The sequence below is a fragment of the Pinus tabuliformis genome, chromosome 8, assembly GCF_031772625.1.
Source record: "Pinus tabuliformis cultivar Carrire ecotype Pingquan chromosome 8, CPIR1, whole genome shotgun sequence".
Taxonomy (NCBI): Eukaryota; Viridiplantae; Streptophyta; class Pinopsida; order Pinales; family Pinaceae; genus Pinus; species Pinus tabuliformis.
This window is the reverse complement of record NC_142294.1, coordinates 1,441,776,204-1,441,797,666: the sequence shown is the minus strand read 5'-3', so window position 1 is coordinate 1,441,797,666 and position 21,463 is coordinate 1,441,776,204. Positions and strand designations below refer to the sequence as shown.

The 21,463-nt window shown below is 32.0% G+C and overlaps 1 pseudogene; it reads left to right on the top strand.

Moving 5' to 3' along the window:
• Positions 1 to 3,137: 3,137 nt before the first annotated feature.
• LOC149241120 (protein ENHANCED DISEASE RESISTANCE 2-like) lies at positions 3,138 to 4,913 on the top strand (annotated as a pseudogene).
• The last annotated feature ends 16,550 nt before the right edge of the window (positions 4,914 to 21,463 follow it).

The window sequence follows — 21,463 nt, the reverse complement described above, 5'->3', positions numbered from 1 at the left end:
ATAAAGACTAGAAAACAAATACAATAATAGATACAAGTATAAATTAATGTGATGTATCACAATATCGTTATTTTTTCAATTTAAGATATTAAAATTATGAAAGGGAGAATAAGTTATTTCTTATTAATCAACAACAATTAACTTACATATAGTTAAACATGTTATAAGTGGGATTTCTGTCCAATTGGGGAGGTTGTCGTTTCTTTTACTAAGCAATCATATTATATCCAATTGAATTTCTAATTGAAGGACATGGAGGGTGAACATTGATGTATTACTGTGTGCATGGGAAAAGATATAATCTAATATAGTCTCTCAAGGTGTAATCATACTTTTGATCACTAATTTGGCCCTAGGAAAATCCCTCATAGCGATTCAACCTTTCCCACATAGGAAAAGGTTCTCACTCCTACCAATGGATCAACACCTTTGGAATTTGAGGGCCAAAGACTTGTATTTGCTCCAGTTATATCATAAGATCATATAATATAATATTTCATTGAAACAACATACTTAATGAATTTATCAAGGTCACCAATGGCTTCAAGAAATTGCTATAGGAGAACTAAACATTGACCAATGGTGAAAAACTCTTCATTTCTCACCAATGGATCTAAACTCTTTAGGCTTAAATTTTGTTGAAATGGAAGTGGGATTTGATTTAAGTATGTATGCATAGGTCACAAGATCATTAATATAATGTATTTTCAAGTGAAATCGAATGTTCATTCATTATCATGGCTTAAAAAAAGCCGTTTACATGAAATGAACGTTTCCCATGAGTGAACAAAAGTTGTCACTTCTCACTAATATATTTAGTCCTTTTGCGCTTAATATTGAAGGACATAAGGTTGTGCATTTATCCATTTATTTATTATGGGTCATATATAATCTGATATAATCTCTCTCAATGAAACCCCACTTTTGACCACTATCAAAAAATTTCCCTATGGCTCTAAGAATAAACATAATGGGAATTGAATCCTACTAACCACTCAGAAACTCCTCTCTCTTCACCAATGCATACAACCACTTTTAAATTTAAATTGAAGGACAATTTAGTGGAGTATGATCCTCTTATGTATGTTTTAATTTTGAGATCATTTAACATAATCACTTTGGGTAGAAAACTACCTTAGCATGACCCCATGGTTTAAGAGAAAACCATTAGGGAATTAAAATTTTTAAGCCTTGCTAAAAGTCTCCTGATTCCTCAATTTAAATGTATTCAACCTCTTTGGGATTCAATTTGAAAGACATGTGAGAGAGATTTGATACACCTATGTGTGCATCCATCATGACATCATTTAATATAATATCTCTAGGTACAATAAAATATTTTACCACCACATCGAAGTGATCTCATAACTCCCAAAAAAAGTCCTCACATGAATTGAAACTTTCGCATTGTTGAAAAACTCTTGTTTACTCACATATAGATCTAACCTGTTTGGGCTTAAGTTTGAAGGATGTAGATTTAGATTTTGTTCCATATACGTTTGCATAGATCATGTTATCAATTAATATAATCTCTTTGGGTGAAACAACACTTTTAACTATTACTTTAAACAAAACCAAAAACCATGAACAATTTTCATTAAAAAAATCATACCAATTAGTGAAAGTGAAGATGTTACGTACATAAATACATTCATATATATATATATATATATATATAATTCTTAATAAAATAATAATTAGTATGATTAAATGACGTGTCTCAAAAACCGCTAGTATTATGAATAAGAACCCTACTTAGATATAAATATGAGGCCACCTTATACTCCCATCATCGTAGAAATTCTTCATACATTATTAAATATATTATTATTTTATCCTCATTAGAGGTATTTATTTACCAAATATTCTACATCATTAATTGGTGAGTCATATTTGGTACCTTGATGGTCTAATTCTGGCCTTTAGGTACCACTACCTTGGCGAAAAAACTATATTCCTCCTGGAAACATATCTCTTAGCTCTCGGCTACAACTACAATATTCTCAAAGTTTCCCTTGATTATTTTGAGTTTTTAGCATTTCAGGATTTTGGCCATTTAACAAGATAGGAATTTTGTGTAAATTCGTTCTCCAGCCAATAATCTAAGCGTGGAAAATAAAGGAAAAAAATATAGAAAAAAGATTAGAGACAAAATTTGTGAGAGAACATAAATAATAATCAAATTGCAAGTGGGTAGTCCAATGTTATTTTATGGACACCATTGTGATAAATCTGTCTCAATCGATGTGTTTTGAATTCAAAGGAAAAATAAAAATCCGTCATCCAAGATTTCTACTTATTTGTCTACCAAAGAGAGGTCAAGGACCTCAATTCGAGTTCTTTACAAACCAAGCTTAAACATTTTCTACGTCTACTAGAGATCGAAGATCCCGTGAAGAATATCATGCCTTCCGCCACATATAACTGATGGGTGTGTTGTTGGTCTCGAGGGAATCAAGCCACTCCAAATTCTACTAACTGCCACCAAAGCTTGAACGTCCAATCCATTGTCGACATTGGAATGGAAAAATTAATAACAAATAAAATGTATTAAACCGACATTTTTAAGAGCTGCGTCCTTCGAAATATTCAGCATTTCAGTTAGATTAAAATGGTTAAGTGTCAAAGTTATAGGATAAACCCCCCCCACACATATATATATAATTATAAAAGGGTTTATATTAAAATGGTTAAGTGTCAAAATTATATGATCAACCTCATATATTATATATATATATAAAATTATAAAAGGATATTTCACAAAGTAATGTTTTTTGGTTTTTTAGATATTAATTTTTATTTTTAATTACATTGAAGGCATTTTTTCAATAGTCTTTGATGTGCTGACATTGTTCACTGCAGTGAATAGTGAGCTTACATTTCGTCCTCCTTTATCCTATTACAATATGACATGTGGATTGATGTCTTGCCCTTATGTGAATGACATTGTTGGGCTTGTAGGCGTTGCTCATCTGGCATGCAAACCTATTTTGATAAACTCAGCTCTCAACATATGTGTGTTCTGCAATTACACATTCATGACAACAACCTCTTCGCTGGCCTATTCACCAACAATGATCCATTAGGAGCCACGCTAGAATTTTTCTCTCATATTTTATGCAATGCAAGACTGCACCATGGAAGGATGGTTGTACACGATACATCCCAAGCACTTGAGATTGCATTCTTCTCACAAGAAGTATTTTATGTTGCACATGAATACTCTCATTTGCTTCAAGTCCCCACCCACATACATCAAAGAGGAACATGTAAAAATAATGCATATCATCCTTCGCATACGTGTTGCAGACAATGGAAGAGAGAATGTTCACAGAAAATTCCTATTTGTTTTTACTTTATATGATTCCTCTAATCATGATGATAACCTTAAGTTGGGAGTAAGGAGTTCAGAAGAGGCTGCCAGGTGGATGAATTTTTTAAAAGAAGCTGCTTTATAGGCCCAACCCTATCAAGAAGACAAGCTTTTAATTTATTCTAAGAACAGGAGGCTCTCTTCTAGGTGTAGTACTAGAAAGGAGTTTTCCCTCGTCAGAACAACTACAAATTTGGGGGATTGGATTAGATGATTGTTTATAATGCAACCAACAACTGATGTTGCTTCACCTTCACCATGGAGAATTTTTGGTTGTGAAAATGGATTGTGATTATTTGAAGAGGCAAGAGATAGAGAATTTAAAAGAAAGTGTTGGGGTGATCATCGAGCAGTGATGGAAGTTGGTGTTGTGGATGCAACCTGTGAATCAATATTTGTGATTGTTATGGCTCTTGGGCCCTCAAGATTAGAGTGGGATTTTTTTTCTCTCTGTTGTAAAGTTATTGAACACTTGGATGGTCACATAGACATTGTTCACAAGAAGTTCCACAGTAACTCACTTCCTTGTATAGGGGATTAACACCAAGATATGTGTTGCTGTTTTGTTACTAGAGAATATAGGATGATGGTTCCTATGTAATACTTTATCATTATGTGGAGCATAGGAAGTGTCCATCGTGTCATGGATTTGTGCATGCCTGCATAAAAGGTGGAGGATATGTAATATCACCATTGACTCATCCCCAACAACATGCATCTGCAGTTGTGAAACACATACTAGCTGTAGATTGGAAATATTATTTACTATCTTCTTGTGAAAGGAATATAACTCTTAAAATGCTTGGGCGCATTGCAGCCATGAGGGAAATGTTCAAGGCCAAACTAGTACATTATCCATGTTATGAGTTATCATCGTGTGAGCTAATTAATGAAAATGCAACAATGCAAATGGATGGAAGACATGTAAAAGAGGACACAAGTCCAATGACAGAAGAAAAACAAAGCTCTGATGTTACATTGCAAGTACATGATACTTTCCTTCAAGCAAATGATTCAGCTGACTCATTCCTTTAATTTAGTGATGCAATGGATGAATTCATTGATGTACCAGAAGACTCAAACCATGGATCATCTACACTAGATTCAACTACGAACTATTTATTTATTTGATAATCATGAAATCCCTATAGGTGACTCATTCACTGGTTTACCTACAAGCACCGACTCATTCATCGGTTTACCTGCAAGCACCTTTGCAATGGGCGTGGGTCATGTGAATCCCAATGTTGCCTTGGATCCTGGTCTCATCTACGATCTTGGAATGGACGACTACGTTAGCTTTCTGTGTAGCCTTAATTACACAGCAAAGAAAATTCATATTCTGACAAGGAATGCAACATCCTGCCCCAAATTACGCTTTGCGCCTGGAGATCTCAACTACCCATCATTCTCCGTGGTGTTTAAGCTGCGTAGTTTGGTTCGTATGACGAGGAGAACCGTGACGAATGTTGGAGGAGCACCGTGTGTATATGAAATGGTAGTCGAGAGCCCTAGAATCATAAATATAATGTGGAATTGACAACACTTGCCTTCAAAAAACAAAATGAGAAGGCGACTTATACAATGAGATTTGAAAGAAAAATAACAACATACAACAAATCTAAAGGACGTCAAGAGTTCGGTCAAATATTGTGGAAATGCGTGAAGGGAAGAAGGCAAGTCATTCCCAGTCCGATGGCCATAGCCTTCGATGTTCCTTTTCAACTTTAGGTGAAATTGCTAGTTTATTTCTTGAGATATTAAAATACCTAGAAAAAACATATATAAGAATCTTATTCAAGATAGTTAATATGCATGTTATATTCTAAAAGGTGTACTTTATTATATTATTGAGAGGTTATTTTGGAGAAGAATTATAAGATTAAGGTCAAAATTCTAGTTAAAAGATGTTTTTTAATAATAAATGTAAATGTTCACGGGGTGTAGAATAGATGGTGATAGGGTGTTTTCTTAACTCGCTTCATGATGTGAAGGTCATTGGTTAGAAACTCTGTGGGAAAAAATCCAGCCATGTTAAGGGTTGGTGTGACCCAAGTCGGGTGCGATGCCCAAGTGATTTTGATGGCTTAAATGCCCCTCGGTTGTAGTTTCACAAGCCATAGGTCAAGCCTAAAGTATTCTCTAGAGAACTTAGACAACTTGACAAACAAAAAATAAAATAATAAATGTAAATAAAATTTAAATTATAGAAGGGATGACTCTAAAATGAAAGGAGGATTCTCTTATAAAAGTAACATGATATCATGTTATATATTGGATACATTAAAAGTTTGTATTCATCGAAAAAAGATCAGTGAGAATCATGAGGGAATTTACATTAATGTCAAGTTGGAAAATGAATTATTAATTCCAGAACCAAACATAATTGAGAATACATATAATTCTTATTTCAAAGTACAATACGAAATACAAACTTTAAAGTAATAATTAATAATTATGAATGTATATTCAATTTTGGAAGTATGTTTAAAGAAGTTAAAATTGATAATATATTCATCAAAATACTTTAAATATATTTAGAGGTTGATGCTTGTAGAAAATTAAAAGTCGATCTCAATGGTGCAAAAAGAAGGTGACAAATTTAACTTAAATAAAAATAAATAAGTCTCTCTCTTAAAATAAATTAATTGCACAAGTTATGAATTATAACAAAAAGAAAGAAGGTTTTGAGAAGAAACTTAATGAAGGCATATAAGAACATGATGAAGAAATTATTTCTCGAAGAGTCTTAATCAAAAGTTGTTGAAAGAAATTAGAACACACACAAAAAAAATGTTTAACAAGAAGTTAAGGAAATTTCATGTGTCAAGAACTATAATCAAAATCTACTTACCCAAATTAAAGAGTTTAATAGTGATAAATAGTGATAAATTTCATGTCCCAAGAACTATAATCAAAATATACTTACCCAAATTAAGAAGTTTAATAGTTATAAATAGTTATTGGAAAACAAAATTGAACAGTTCGTCTAGACATAAACATTTAAATATTCAAATAAAAATGTCCAAATTGTAGGTAAGAGAAAAAATATAAATTCCATTAATATCATAACTCAAAAATATGCCAATCTAGTTGAAATAAAGATATACTTAAATATTGTAATATAATCACAAAAAATTTAAGTGAAGAAACAATAGTCAACCTAGTAACATCAATACATGAAAAAGATCATAAACCCAAAAAAAACCAAGATAATGCTACAAGTACGATAATTAAGAATCATATTATAAAAATACCTTATCAAACACCCTCATAATAAAAATAAGATATTTTAACTAGTTAGTTTTCGACATTATTAAGAATGTAAAAAACTAACTTATGTTCAAAAAAATGTTGGTGGCAACACAATCAAGACTTATCATAAGAATTCATCTTGGAAATCATATAAGCACAACATTCCATACAAGGTCAAGGTCAAATTGAAATGGTTAAAAAAAAAAAAAAATTCTAGTTTAATATTTTTGCTCGAGACTTCGTATCAGTTTGTATCATTGAAGATAAAATCTCCAAGAATCAGGAGAGATGCGAAGATATTATATGACAAAGAAAAACATATCAAGTATTTTGATCAGCGTGCTTTGAGAACAAATCATTAGAAAACCAATATTGTAAACCGTGTATATATATATATATATATATATAATATTAATTAATATAATTAAATGACACTGACATAACTATTACGAAGAGGTATTTTAGGGATCCATTGTACATTCTATCATTAATCAACTTTTCATACATTATTCAACATATTATTATTTTATCATCAATTGTTATTCTTATTTTTCAAATATTAGTTCAAAGTTATCACATAAAAATTTTACTTTTGTTTTAAATGGAAAGAAGCCCATATTTGGTTATCACATAATTTTTTCCCTTCCATCACCAATCGATCCAACTCTTTTCATATTTAAATTGAAAGAGATTATGATAAGCTCTGAAGCAATTATGTAGGTGAGAGATTCATGTGTGTCAGAAATTCATGGGATCAGTTAATATAAAAAACCTTCCCGAAATTTAAACTTTGTTCATGCATGAAAGGGTCTTCATTCTTTAATCATAAATGCAATTTTTTCGAATAAATTATTTTTTAATATATGTTTCATTTATATATATATATATATATATATATATATATCCTTCTTTTCTTGCTATGATTCCACATCATGTCAAAAGGTGGTAGTGAGAGACTTAATGAAGTTGGTATTAAGTATTTTTCAAAGTAAATCTAACTTACCATTATATTCTATACGATTTTGTTTTCTTATGTAATGAATGTGAAAATATTGTACCTAAGATCACTTCATATAATTGGAATCTATTTCAGTTTTTCTAGTTGATGTTGATGACATTCGTAACAACAAAGAAGTTTATTTGATCATTATTATTATTTTTTATTTTATTTTTGTTTTAATATTCAAAAGAAATTGTCACATTGGTGTATTTTTGAAATATGTTATAAATTTGGTCAAAATTGATTTGCAAAAAACAAAGCACAGAAGGCCACCTAACTAATATCACTTTATGTGGTGGTTTTCCGACCATACAAAAATACCATGGTTACTAACATAAAAGTGTTCATGGACTAAGATGAACTTACTAAAAGGTAAGTGATAATACTAAAACCTAAAAAAAAATATTAGTTGACAATTTAGATGATAGGAAGAAAGTCAGGAAAATGACTTATTCTTGAATTATGAATCCATACAGGTGGAGTGTATTTGAGATAAGTGAGGAATAGCCTGTTTTGGAGAGTTCTTTGAACCCAATGATTCAGACTTTTAAGTGAGTCCATCAACATGAGAACGTCATATGTTTTATGAGAAGATCAACGATATATGAACATGCTCAAGATGATCACTGCATAATCTGGAGAGGAGTTTCTAATGGTCACGTTGAGGTGTGGGTCATTGATGACCGCTTCCTCCTGATGGGGAGTATTTGAATCAGTGTCCATATCCGAAGTCAATTGTATTTAGCTTGAAGATAATATCGTCCATATCATAAAGTATGTCCCTCAGTGTTCTCTTCAATTCCTCCTACCCTACAAAGATTTTATAGTTGACAGCCAGTTTGTCGCAAAAGACCATGTTAAGAAGGGTCTCCATCTATATGTGAGCTGATATGGAATGTAGAAAAGAAAATCTTCTCTTCCTCAATTTTCTTGTGTTTGTAACCCATTTATTGTTTCCACTATAGACTTCAGTATCTAGGTGATATATCCCATCCCCAAATGTTGGCATTATGGCACAGGTTTGGAGCTATGGCACAGGCGTTGTCCTTGATGGCAACTCTCTTTGGTAATAGATCTCAGTTCAGGCTTTCAGAATGAAGGAAAAGACATATACACAGGTTCATCTTGTCGAAGACGCGTATACACGCGGGTTAGACGTTTCAAAGGCGCGTATGCGCATACACGCACTTTCATGCAAGGAAAAGAGCATATATGTTGGAGAACTTACTTTTGGTCCGTGGTAGTTAGTCCTTGGTATTTGAACGTATGGTTTTGGACCATGGTACCTCATCAGAAGTATTGATCCCAAGTATTGTGTCCGTGGTATTGGTTTATTATGGTTTTGCACCGTGGTATTGTGGAAGGCCTAAGACTATAAAAGTGGAAGGAGATCAATTGGAAAAGTATCATCGGAATTATTGTTGAATATCTGATAAAGTGCTAGATCTGGAATACTAGTAATTGGGTTATGGTGCAGATTTGGATCTGAATGAGGGAGGAACCTTATCGCAAAGAGAAGGATAAGTTCTATTGATGGATCATAATCTTTAAGCTTGAATGATAGTATTTTTGTATGATTTTGATCTGTTATATGTGGCGCTTGCTTGATCTATAAAACTGATGATCTGGGTGAATTAGTGTTTGAATATCTGAAAGAACGAATAATCCTTTATAGATTTGTACGCAGGTTCAGTGAAGCGAAGGCGCGTATACACGCTGTCTCAGTGAAGAAAAACAGCGTAGACGTAGGTTGTTCCATATGCAGAAGCGTATGCACACAGGTTTCAAGCTATTAAAGTAGCGTATATATTTTGAGTTGTGATCTTGCTGCTTCTGTTTATTGCTGTAGTGTTCTGGGTTCAGATTTGGTGTGTGGTTACTGTTACTGTGATCTGGGTACAGTCGTGAGAGAAGTGTTTAGTTTTGATTGGTGAAAAGGTGATTGGTTGATGCAGAAATTCTTGATGTTTGATTGATGCTATTTGTGGATCCAGTCTGAAAATTCATGAAACGTGGTCCCTGAAAGAAAGAGAAGGTTGTAGCCTTCCGTAGGCCATCACCTACGTACTAGTATCTTGGCTAGTGCAAGAGCTAAGGGGGTTGTAGCTCCCTTCCAGGAGAAGCTGAAAAAGGAGAGAGAGTTGTAGCTCTTTGCAAGTTGCAGCCTGCGTACTGGTAAAGGAATGCACCAGTACAATTGTAAAAAGAAGTTTCTAATTAAAGAGAAGATAGAGACGAATTACAGCAGGTGGTTTTCACCCACATTAGGCTTCCACCTTATATCTTGTGTTCTTGTGTGCAATTGTCTTTCTACTCTGTTTTACTGTTTCTGGTTACTAGTTATTTGATTCTCAAACACAGATTAATAATCAACATCAGGAACTTGATAAAGTCATTTAAAAAGTTTGCATTGTATACGTGGGTTTCCTTCTGCATAGTTGTGTATATACGTGGGTTTAATTAACTGAAGTAGCGTATATCATTTGATTTTGAAATGAATATTTGACTTGATAATACTGATTCACCCCCCCTCTCAGTATTATTTCCAACACCAAACTCCCTAGCTTCCACTGTGTGTATTTATTTTCTTACTTACATAGGAGACGCATCAAATAAGTTTGCAACCGACTTTCAGCGAAAGAAACATCGGTGTTTGTAAGAAGATTCCCATGGAGTGCCTCCCCTACAATTGGGAAGTCATTGACGAGGTGCCATGAGAAATGAACCCTATAAACTTACCAAACAACGAAGGTGTGGAATGACCAACCAGCCTAATATTACAGTGAGTTAAAAAGTGAAGCCCTACCATGACAAAATAAACTAAATGTGAATTAACAGAGAATTAATAAAGACCCCCTTCAATTTATATGAAAATTTCAACAAGGAACCTACCAAGGAAATTTCCTTGACCATGATAGACTTTAAAATCACTTCGAATCAAAACCACAAACATACTAACTTCCTTATATATGTATGCAACCGGAGAGAGTGATAGGGCACCTCTGTGATTCAAAACCGAGTCATTGAAATTACGAAAAAGGATGATGTCATAACCACATGGAAAACAACCCACTATACTAGACTCCAAAAACCAATATAGGGAAATTGAACGAAATCCAAGAGGGCTCGAGGGATTGTTGTTCTTCCATTGAAAGGTCAACCAACAATTCAAAGGTTGGACTAGACACAATATTTTGTAGGAAACACATGAAAAACATTTTCCCTCTACTCAAAAGCACCTCAAAACCACAGAGAGAGTTATTATCTTGAGACAGCCAAACAAGAACTAAGATGAGAGACTGTAATGAAGCTTAAATTTCCATTACCCTCCAAGAGAATGACATGAGGACACATAAGAGGGTAATCTTTGAGGAGATATATAGACACTTGAAAGCCAAATACAAAACCAAAGACAAAACACCAGAAAATTCCCGGAGAGAATGACGACTAGTTTCTGACACCCTCAAATAGCAAGAAAACTGGTATATATAATTGAGGACAAACTACATCATTTACCTAAGAAATACCAGGCTCGTTGCAGTGAATAAGAAAAGTGCCAAGTGGATTTTTCCTAAACGTCTGCTATCCCAAGACAATGTCTCATGGTGAGGTCATAAATGAGCTATGAGCATTTGTCAGAAAAATTAATTGCCATAACAAATCCCTTGTATGTTAGCAAGTGCTTACATGAACCTAGTAGATAGAATGTCCAAGATCCACACGAGTTGAGGAACCCAATCTCCCACCATCGCACAGTTAATATGAAATGACCCCATCCATACGATGCCGTAACTCACAACCATAAAACACAATGTGTACGTTGCTTTGTGCCAACTGTAAGCCACTACACACACTCCAAGTCCACCTCTGTTTGCCCCATACAATCATTGTAGTCTAAACATACTACTTTTTCGCCCTGAAAATCATGAAAATTCTAGCAATATTTCATAAATTCCAGCAAGGACTTTTGTAAATCAAAGTTATAGTTGTTAAACTTCAAGATTGTGGATGCCCTAGAGGTTTTTGATAGTGCTGAATCCATTTCCGCCTTCAAAAATATGAATTAAACATTGCTTCTGCAAGATTTGCTGAAATGTTTTGCCCAGATTCCGACCAAAAACGACCATCCAAGCAATTCTTCAGCCTCAGTAGAGTTCTCCCATACAATCCTCTTTCAGCATGATAGTCATTACCGCATCACTCTTTTTACTGCCAGAGGGCGGTTTCACGAATGATTCCGGTGTCGGGAAACATCCCCATCGGGGATTTTATTTGATCATGTTATTATAAGCCAGAAATAGGAATTGGGACTAATTCCCAAACGTAGCATGAGATTGTCAAAACATTTCATCATCATGCTTCAAGGACCTGTATCGAAAGCTTTCTTGCTATATTTATGTCATGGTTCCAATAGCATCTAAGGTTCCAATATCACGTGTTGTGCTTTGATAAATTTTACCTCATTACATGGTGAGGAAATTTCATTGAACACAACTACCAGGATTTGAATATATGAGGGGTGGAAGTACCTTAAAGGGGTCCTACATGGAATAACAATATGAATTTAGAAGTCTACATTGTCGGCAATCAGAGTACAATTACCTTTGCTTTCTTTACACGTAATGACGTTTGTTCCCCTCTTCAATAATTTCTTTCTCATCTCCATGGAGTGGAAATGAGTTAGGAATATGCTGGTGTGTTAATAGTCACTTTTTCCTTCGTCGCTAATCTTACTCCGTTGAGAAACAATTAGCTGAACGTAAAAGAAAAGGGGCGTCACACTCACGGGCAAACTATATATTTCGGTAACTGCATAAAGTATTATTATTTTGTTAATAATAATACGAGTTGTTTTTCGTGTAATTTTATAGAAGTTTTTTTGTTGGGGTTTTTGCTTTAATTTCTTTAAAATCCGGTAGGAATTTATTGAAATCACAATTTTGATGGGTAATTTCTACACAATTTAAGTGCCTTAGGGGTTTTTGAGGGTGCTGAATCCATATATACACTCAAAAAACTAATTTAAATAACACAAATCAATATTTCACTTCTAATTTTTCCACCAAATTCCAACACAAAAAATCCAAAAAACCACACTGAAAACAACTCCATAATAATAAAGTTGTTTTGATATTAGCATTTTTTTTTTTATATACAGAGGAATCGACCATTGGAGCAGCCTCGCAACTCGTGTTACATGTGGTCAATTCTGACCACTACCACTATAACCCCTGGCAAACTCTGCCCATCTCTCTCCACAACTTATAGGGCTAGTCCAGGGGATTTGAACGCATGACCTTTAGTACGGAACCCACTTTTTTAACAAACTTCACCGCATTGTGATTACCAACTCACCTACCCCATAAGACTGTTTTGATATTAACATTCATTCTTCTCATGTAACCAAATAATATTGGATCATCTCTTTCATTTTTATATCTTTTACCTTTTGTCAACGCCACCATAGAGATTCCACGCTCACGTTACATGTCGTAAATCAATCTTACGTATCTCAAGCATCTTTAACTATCAATATTCCCATTTTTAATAAGGGTCTGCCTTTTAATTATGTGTATTTTAAAGTAATAGAGATACATTTGATTATAGGACATGTGTTTTCTATTTTAATTAGTTTGTATATTTATTGGACTTTCCCAACCTTTGATGTATAATATTCTGACTCAGTTTATGTGACGATAACAATAATCAAATATATTAGTTCTAACATTATGGAACAATTTCTAATCTTTTATATTATCCTTTGCTTTTCTCCTACCGCTTTGTAAAGTGATATAAATACTCGTGACAATCGATAACATTCTTGGTTTGTGGTTCGCGAAGAACTTTATTTAATATGTTCGAGGTGTTTGTCATATGCTGGGAGCATGTGCACGGTGAGAACAATAACTTAATAATTTTTTAAAGTATTTTAAAAAATTAAAATGTATAATGGTTTATTTTGAATAATGATTAATAATTGGATCTAAATTTAAAATGTCAATTGCTATAATTTATGTAGCAATATTTTTATGATGATGATGATGATGATGATGGTTAACGTCCGCTGAGACCAAATAATGATCTATCGGACCTAAAAAGACAAATTATTTATTTTGATTTAAGATTTTGTTCCTATGCTCAAAAAGCTTGGAAAGAAGCCTCCTGAGTTCACTATAATTTTGGCATTGTAAAAGGCTAGGAAGGCCAGTATTGTAACAAAGGTTGTGAAATTGTGAAATTGTAACAAAGTGTTGTTTTATAGTTAGTATGGGAAAAATATGTAAGTATAATATAAGATTGTACATCAACATTTTTTAAATAAAAACTTTATTTTAATCTTGAAATTTTAATTTAGTTTTTCTATTTTTATATTAAAATAACTTTTTCCTAATATTTTTTTCCCTATTTAAAATATTCTTGTTATTTTATCTTAGCCAATTATTATAAATATTAATAATAATTATATAATTAAAAAAAAATATATTTAACATTAATTTTAATAAGTGTCCTTTTACATGGATTTTAAATAGTAAAATACCTTCGAATAATAGTATATAATAATCGAAGGCTTCTGTCGAAATAATAATATTATTAAATAACTTGAGTGGCTTGGTCCCCTCCTCAATAATAATATTATTAATTATTTACTTTTAGTTAACTTTAATCCTAAAAAATTGATTTCTTTAATATTTAAATATTATCTATCTTTCTAGGATTTTATTTTTTCATCATTCTCATATTCCATTTACAGGTAAAAGAATTATATAATAATAAATAATTAAATAAAATACACACTAAAATTTATATAATAATAATAATAAATATTTCACTCTCTTACCCTTTATCCCTTCTCAGTGCACTATCAAAAGCTAGATTTGCGTATGTTCTGGGAAATGTCCAACATTTTATTTTGTCTTACAACAAATTTACTTTATTTTTTAATTATTAAGGTATAATGACAATTCCCTATCTTTTTATTGCTTTATTTTTAATTATTAAGGTATATTGACATTTTTTTATTAATATATTGATTATTGTTAAAAAAAATTATAATTAAATTATTCAATCGTTATTTTATTTTATATTTTCTAATTTTATTTAATAATTATTTATTTGTTTTTTTATTTTCTTAATTATTCTTACATGGAAAATCTTTTAAATATTTGTTTTTGACTTTTCTTCTTTAGTTAATAATCTCATTTTTTAATATTAATATTTTAATATTTTAATATATTGATTTTTTCACATTTAATCACGTAACATTATATTAATTTCATGTTTATTTAACTTTCTGACTTCACATCTCTCATCTATTTATCTCACAATGATTGATCAAATTTTGTAGCCACACTTGTTGGCTCGACACTAAAAGAGTTTGACGTAAATAATCCAGAAATTCTTAAACATAATTACTCTTCTCACAAAAACCAATTTAAAAATTTGACTATAATAATTATATTTTTTTTAACTTTATAAAATATAAATAATAAATAATAATTTTTAAAAATTAAATATTATGATTATTTTAATTTTACTCTATAAAATTTAGACACAATATTAACCAACATCATTAAAATATTTTAATTAACTCGCAGATTTGTTTTATTCAATTCCAAAAATATTTTCTATTAATAGAAAAAACACAAAACTATTTTTATTAATGTAAAGTCAAACTATATAAACTATTAGCAAAAACATAACATAATGTGCATGTATTAATACATTTCTAGACATATTAATTTCTTGGTCTATAATCTATAAATTATCTAAGAATTTGCAAGATAAAATGTCCAAACTATGTTCTAAATTAATTTCTTTATTGCAGTTGGATATAAGACAATATATTTTAAAAAATAAAATAATATTGGGCTTTAATTAACCAATTTAAATCCCTTTTAACTCTAGATTTTCCAAGGGCCTAAGGATCAAATCTCTTTAGATGCAAACCCCTTTTAGAGTGAAAAGATATTTGATCCCTCTCTATACTTGGTAGATCCAAACTTAGGATAGATCTAGGTTGGTTATATTTTAACTACCTATTTTTAAATACCTAATTTTGAACCAAATCAAAATATTACATAGTTTCAATTGACATAGTAAAAAATAATGATAGAAAATAAAAAATTTAAAATCTAATCGACATTTATTGCTTTGGTAAAAGGATGGATTTGGATACTATGATTCATTGTTATTGATAAACATCTCACTCTAGCAAAATATTGAATTTATATGATGATGGATATTATTTACAGTCTTGAATATATAATAATTAGCGTAGATCCATCTTCGCTCCAAATCTTTTTTTTGAGTGGAAAACTTAAGGAAAGGTTTTTACCTTGAGATATTTGATCCATGAGGTGCAATCCTCTTTTTTTAGTGCCAAACTTGAGGAAAGGCTTGAGCCTTGAGAGATTTGATCCCTATAGGATCTTGATAGATCCAAAGTTAAGATGGATCTAATCTAGTTTATATATTAACAATTAACAATTATAATTATTAATTGGATGTAATTTCTCCCTCTAAAAATGTTCTAAGTAATAATTATAATTAGTATTTTTATATTTCATTTTTATTTTGATAACATAACGTAATAGGACATTACAACATCTCTTCCATACTAGGCTGGAGAGTGTTTCTCGTGCAAAATGTGTAAAAAAAATAAATTAAAAAAAATTATCTAAAATATTTTGATTGTGAAATGAGAGATGGTTTTTGGGCATGTGTTATTGATGATCCATGGTATTCTAACAAAGCCTATTTACAATTTAATAATATTCATGGAAAAGTTTATGTGAATATCCATGGTTAGAAATATTATTATATTGTAAATATTAAGCTTTTATGTCATTATTAATGAAATTTCAATATGGTTACAAAATTATTATTTTAATTTATATGGTAGAAATGATCTTGATTTATAAATACTATTTATATCTTATATAATATAGGGTGATAGAGGGTTTAGATGCATCTCAAAATTAATTATAATATTATTGCTTTTAGAATTAATTAAAAAGTGTTATAAAATCAAATTCAGATAATATATTTATAAAATGTCTTGACCTGAAATGAGAGATGGTTTTTGGTGTGTTATTGATGAGCCATGGTAGTGGTAGCTCATATTGCAACAAATCCTATTTACAAATTAATAATATCTATGATAAAGTGTGTGTAAATATCCATGGTTAAATATATTGTTATATTGTAAGTTTATAGTAAATATTAAAGTTTTTATGTGCATGTTAATTAAATTAAAATATGGTTATAAAATTATTATTTGGTATGTGGTATTGATGAACCATGGTAGTGGCACCTCATATTGTAACAAAGCCTATTTACAACTTAATAATATCTATGGTAAAGTGTCTGTATATATCCATGGTTAAACATATATACATGGTTAAACATATTGTTATACTGTAAGTTTATTGTAAATACTAAAGTTTTTATGTGCATGTTAATTAAATTAAAATATGGCTACAAAATTATTATTTTAATTTGATTTAAGGCGATATGTATGTCATTATTTTATTTTATCTTTTTTGTTGTTGTTGTAATTTTACTAATAAAAATAAAATTTCAATATAACAAATAAAATTTTATCATTGTTTTTTTACTTTTAACTTTTTATGGTCACTACAAAACTTCCCTCATAGTAGCTCTATATTCATTTTAACATTTTATTATTATTTAATTAAACTCACATGCAAATGTTTACAATTCCTTTATGTCTTATAAATTGCACATATTAATATAAGTTCATCATATCATCATGAATCCTTGATTTCTTGCTTATACTCATACGAGTTATACAATGAACTGGCTTACAAACTCTGCAACCATTGCAACTAAACACTGCCATTGCAGACTCGATAAGAAGTCAATACAAATTCAATAACCTAAGGGCCCTGTTATTTTAGGTTCACATATGCACTCTCATGCACATGTGTATGTTTCTCGAAGTATGAACTAAGACTAACTTTGAATTTACTAAAGATGTATACATGATAGCACTAAGTGCAGTTGTAGGGCAAGAGAAAACCCAAGAATGAATCTAACTCTGAATGAGAAGAAGAGACGAGCCTCATTCCTTATTTATAATCCCTAGAGGTAGCATAAGGCATCTCCTTGGGCTATGACAATATGACAAAGTACATGAGAATCATCCTAAAAGTAGATATTATACATCACAATTTTTCGTAGATTATCTAAGATGTGGGTCAATCCTCACCAAAAGTTAGACAAATCCTCTGAGTCTCAGAGATTCATTTGGGAAAATCTTACAAAGTGGAGATTTTGAGGAATCCCATGGAACCTGTAATGGAACACAATGGATATTTTTACTCAAATCCCACAAGAACAGGCTGGCTCCACATCAATTGTCTAGTAGGACATGATACATATTTACATGTGATTAGTAAAAAAAAGCACACATCGGTTCTCCACATGAGCACACTTCTAGTATCTCTGAGCGAGAAGAATATTATTCTACATGATTAACATGTGTACTTGACCCTGGAAGATTTTCACTTGTGGTTTTTATATCACTTTTCCCTATTTGGTAAATATTCTCTAAAAAACATTGTTTTACATCAAATTATTTCATGAAAGGTCAAGGGTCGCATGCAAATTCCCCTAGGAAGAGAGGTTCCACTCAAAGATTTAACTCTTCTACTTTTGGTACAATTCTGACCACTTTTATTTTTGGATTTATGGTATGATTTTTATTTTGTATATATGTTAAAGGCTCTATCAGTGTGATTTTCCCGCCAAGGTTCTTAAACATATATTTAAATTATAATTATTTTTGTGCAACTACCTTCATGTTTGCATGCAATTATAGTATGAAATTGTTGCGTCTTTGGACCCAATATTTTCTTAGAAAAAATTATAAGAAAAAATTCAGTCCAACAAGTCCACGGATTCCTTACCATATTATCACGAACTATAGAAATTATAAATTTTCCTTTCTCCCTTACCATTTGAAGGATTAGCAAATATGTGGTCCAATTCATTGTGCCAAAATCCAGATCATAATAACATTGATTATCTTCCTCATCAATCTAAACTCCATGTTTTTCTCTGACCAATCAACTGTAATCATTATTAATTTTCCAAAATGATTTTTTCCTGATTTTTTCTAAAATAGTAATCTTTAAGGGACTAGAAATTATTTCTTGAACAAGCTTAAAATCCATATATTCTTTTTCTACAGATTCAGGAGCAGAAAAAACAAATTGTTTTCTATGTTCAAAATATTCTTCTTTCATCCTCTTCATTACTCCACTGGATAGAATGAACAAAGATATGTTAGTTTTATCATGGGCATCGTTATACAACATGTTTCTTATACAATTTAAATACCCTTCCATATGTACAATTTCAAAATAAAAAAACTCTAAGAAAACAACCCATTTTTGTACACAAGTATGGATGTCTATCAACAAGCTGTTATTTTTTAACATGCCTACCAAAATATTCAAGGTAGTCCTAATTGTAAATTTAACAATCTTTAGATACAGTTTGAAATATATAACGGTATTGCTGACAACTAACATTTCCTTGTGGCTAGAAGGATACTTAATTCGCACCTCTTAAACTTCCAAAGGAATATCCACAAATTTATACTTTTCCTTCAATATCTTCTAGGAACACTCCTCCCCGTGCATCTTGTGGGTCATCGGTCTCTATTATATATCTACCTTTTTCAATTGGTAAAGAAAGAGAAGGAAAAGTGTGGACCTTTTTCTTAATATTCCTAATTGCCACTGTCATTTTATCTAACCATGCTAGAGGATTTTTCTTGAGTCACTACTGTAAAATGTGTATGTCAGAGGCTTTCCCTTTATAAAAAGGTCTGACATAATTTAGGCTTCATAAAAACCTCTGTAATTGTGTTTTGTATAATATCTTGTCTAGATCATTTTTGAAGATTTTTAAGACATGTTGTTGGTGAAGACCCTGCCCTTTTACTATTTTGTATCCCAAGAATTCAATATATGTCTTCACTATCTCCATATTTTTCACAGAAAGTACCAGACCATTCTGATATACAAGATCATAATTTTTTTGAAAATGTTTGATATGCTCTTGAAAATTTTTAGAACATATTATAATATCATCGATATAGACTATTATCCATGGATAATATCTAAAAATATACCCCATTCTCTTGTCATATTTTCCTTGGGAATTTCTCAATACAAATGGAATTATTTTCCATTGGTATTTTCCATGGGGTACAACAAAATTTGTTTTGTAACATACCCCCTCACTTTTCCAAGGCAAGAGATTCATTAATAGTGAATTCAGTCCCCATTGTCTAGTCATGGAAACAGGATTAGGAGGGTCACACCCTCATTTAATTTTTTTCTTTCCTTTCATTCACTTATGTATGTTTCCCTATTTCACTTTGTTAAGCATAGGGAATGGTGGTCAACAATTCCCTACTGCCACATGACGTTTCTCAATGCGATCATCCAACCACCAGGTGAGTATATGGTCGGGACATAAACATGTCCCTACTTCACAATGTCATCTCACCTCTTCACTCCCAACCCCCAACCTCTGACCTACTCGGGGTCAACCCATATTAGAGCTTGTAACTTGCCTTTCTCACAACCACCCGACCTCCTAACCTTCCACCTAGTCAGGTCAACATATAAACAACATTCCCTTTTGTTAGCACACAACCCGATCTCATGACCTCTGACTATGTCAAGGTTGACATCGGTTTACTTATGTTACTATGAAACCTTCAAATATGACCTACGACCTCTAGGATATTCTCCTCACTATGGGGGCCTTGTAGACGATCCATGTCCATTTTCCTCTAGCCAATCGCATAAGAGGATAATCTCGTCACTCCAATCATAATATTTCCCACCTTAGGTTTTGATCTACAAAGGCATAAGCCTATCTGATCCTTCCTATAAGTTCAAGGTTTCTCTCCCTTAGGCCACAACGAATTCCCTTCCCTTAACATACTATGATGTCTTGGTCAAGGGACTTTGGCTCTAAACCATGCAAAGCCTTCAGTAGTGATCTTTGCGCTCACCCCACAGAGAGGATCTACCACATCAGAAGCCTTTTTGAGCTAGCCTTCTGGACCATGACTTGCGCTCAAAGGTCTGTCTGACTTGTAGATCTATTTTAAGATGTTGCCACTATGTCAGAGTTGCATTAAGATGATCCATGACATTACCAAATTTCAGATTTTGTGATGGCTACATTAAGGGCTTCATACCCTATGGGCCTTCCCTGCCTTCAAATATGGAATTCCTCACATCACGGTGTAGGTGTCCTACATCTATTATCTACTAGAGGCTTGATGTTAGCTTTTAGGAGGCTCGTAAATCTCCTCCTACACACCAACAATGCCAAAGGCCACATGACCTCTTTAAGTAGCTCCTTAAAACCACTGATGGGTTGCTAGAGGATTTCTCTATTGGTAGGGACCGATAGTCCTCATCGCCAAAATCCATGTGGAGAGAATGGGTGCTTATGCACAAGCAAGTCTAAATACCATAAAAGTAGGACTGCTAGGAATGAACAGCCCTAGGAACACTCCCTTGATTCTTCACATACCTCTTTCTTATTGGCAGAATAACTTGTAAGAAATTACCCAAATGTATTCAATAATCGACTCTGGCCAACAAATGGACTTTCTTATAAGTTGTACATTAATAAAAGGGGTCTCAAAACCCACTTCTCATAACTATTCAACGTTTGGGCCTGAAATAGTTCATTGAGTTCTTTAAATTTAGCTATTTTATTCTTTCTAACATGGATAATCATTTTATTCAGAGTAAGAGTTTGCCTATGCTCTATAACTT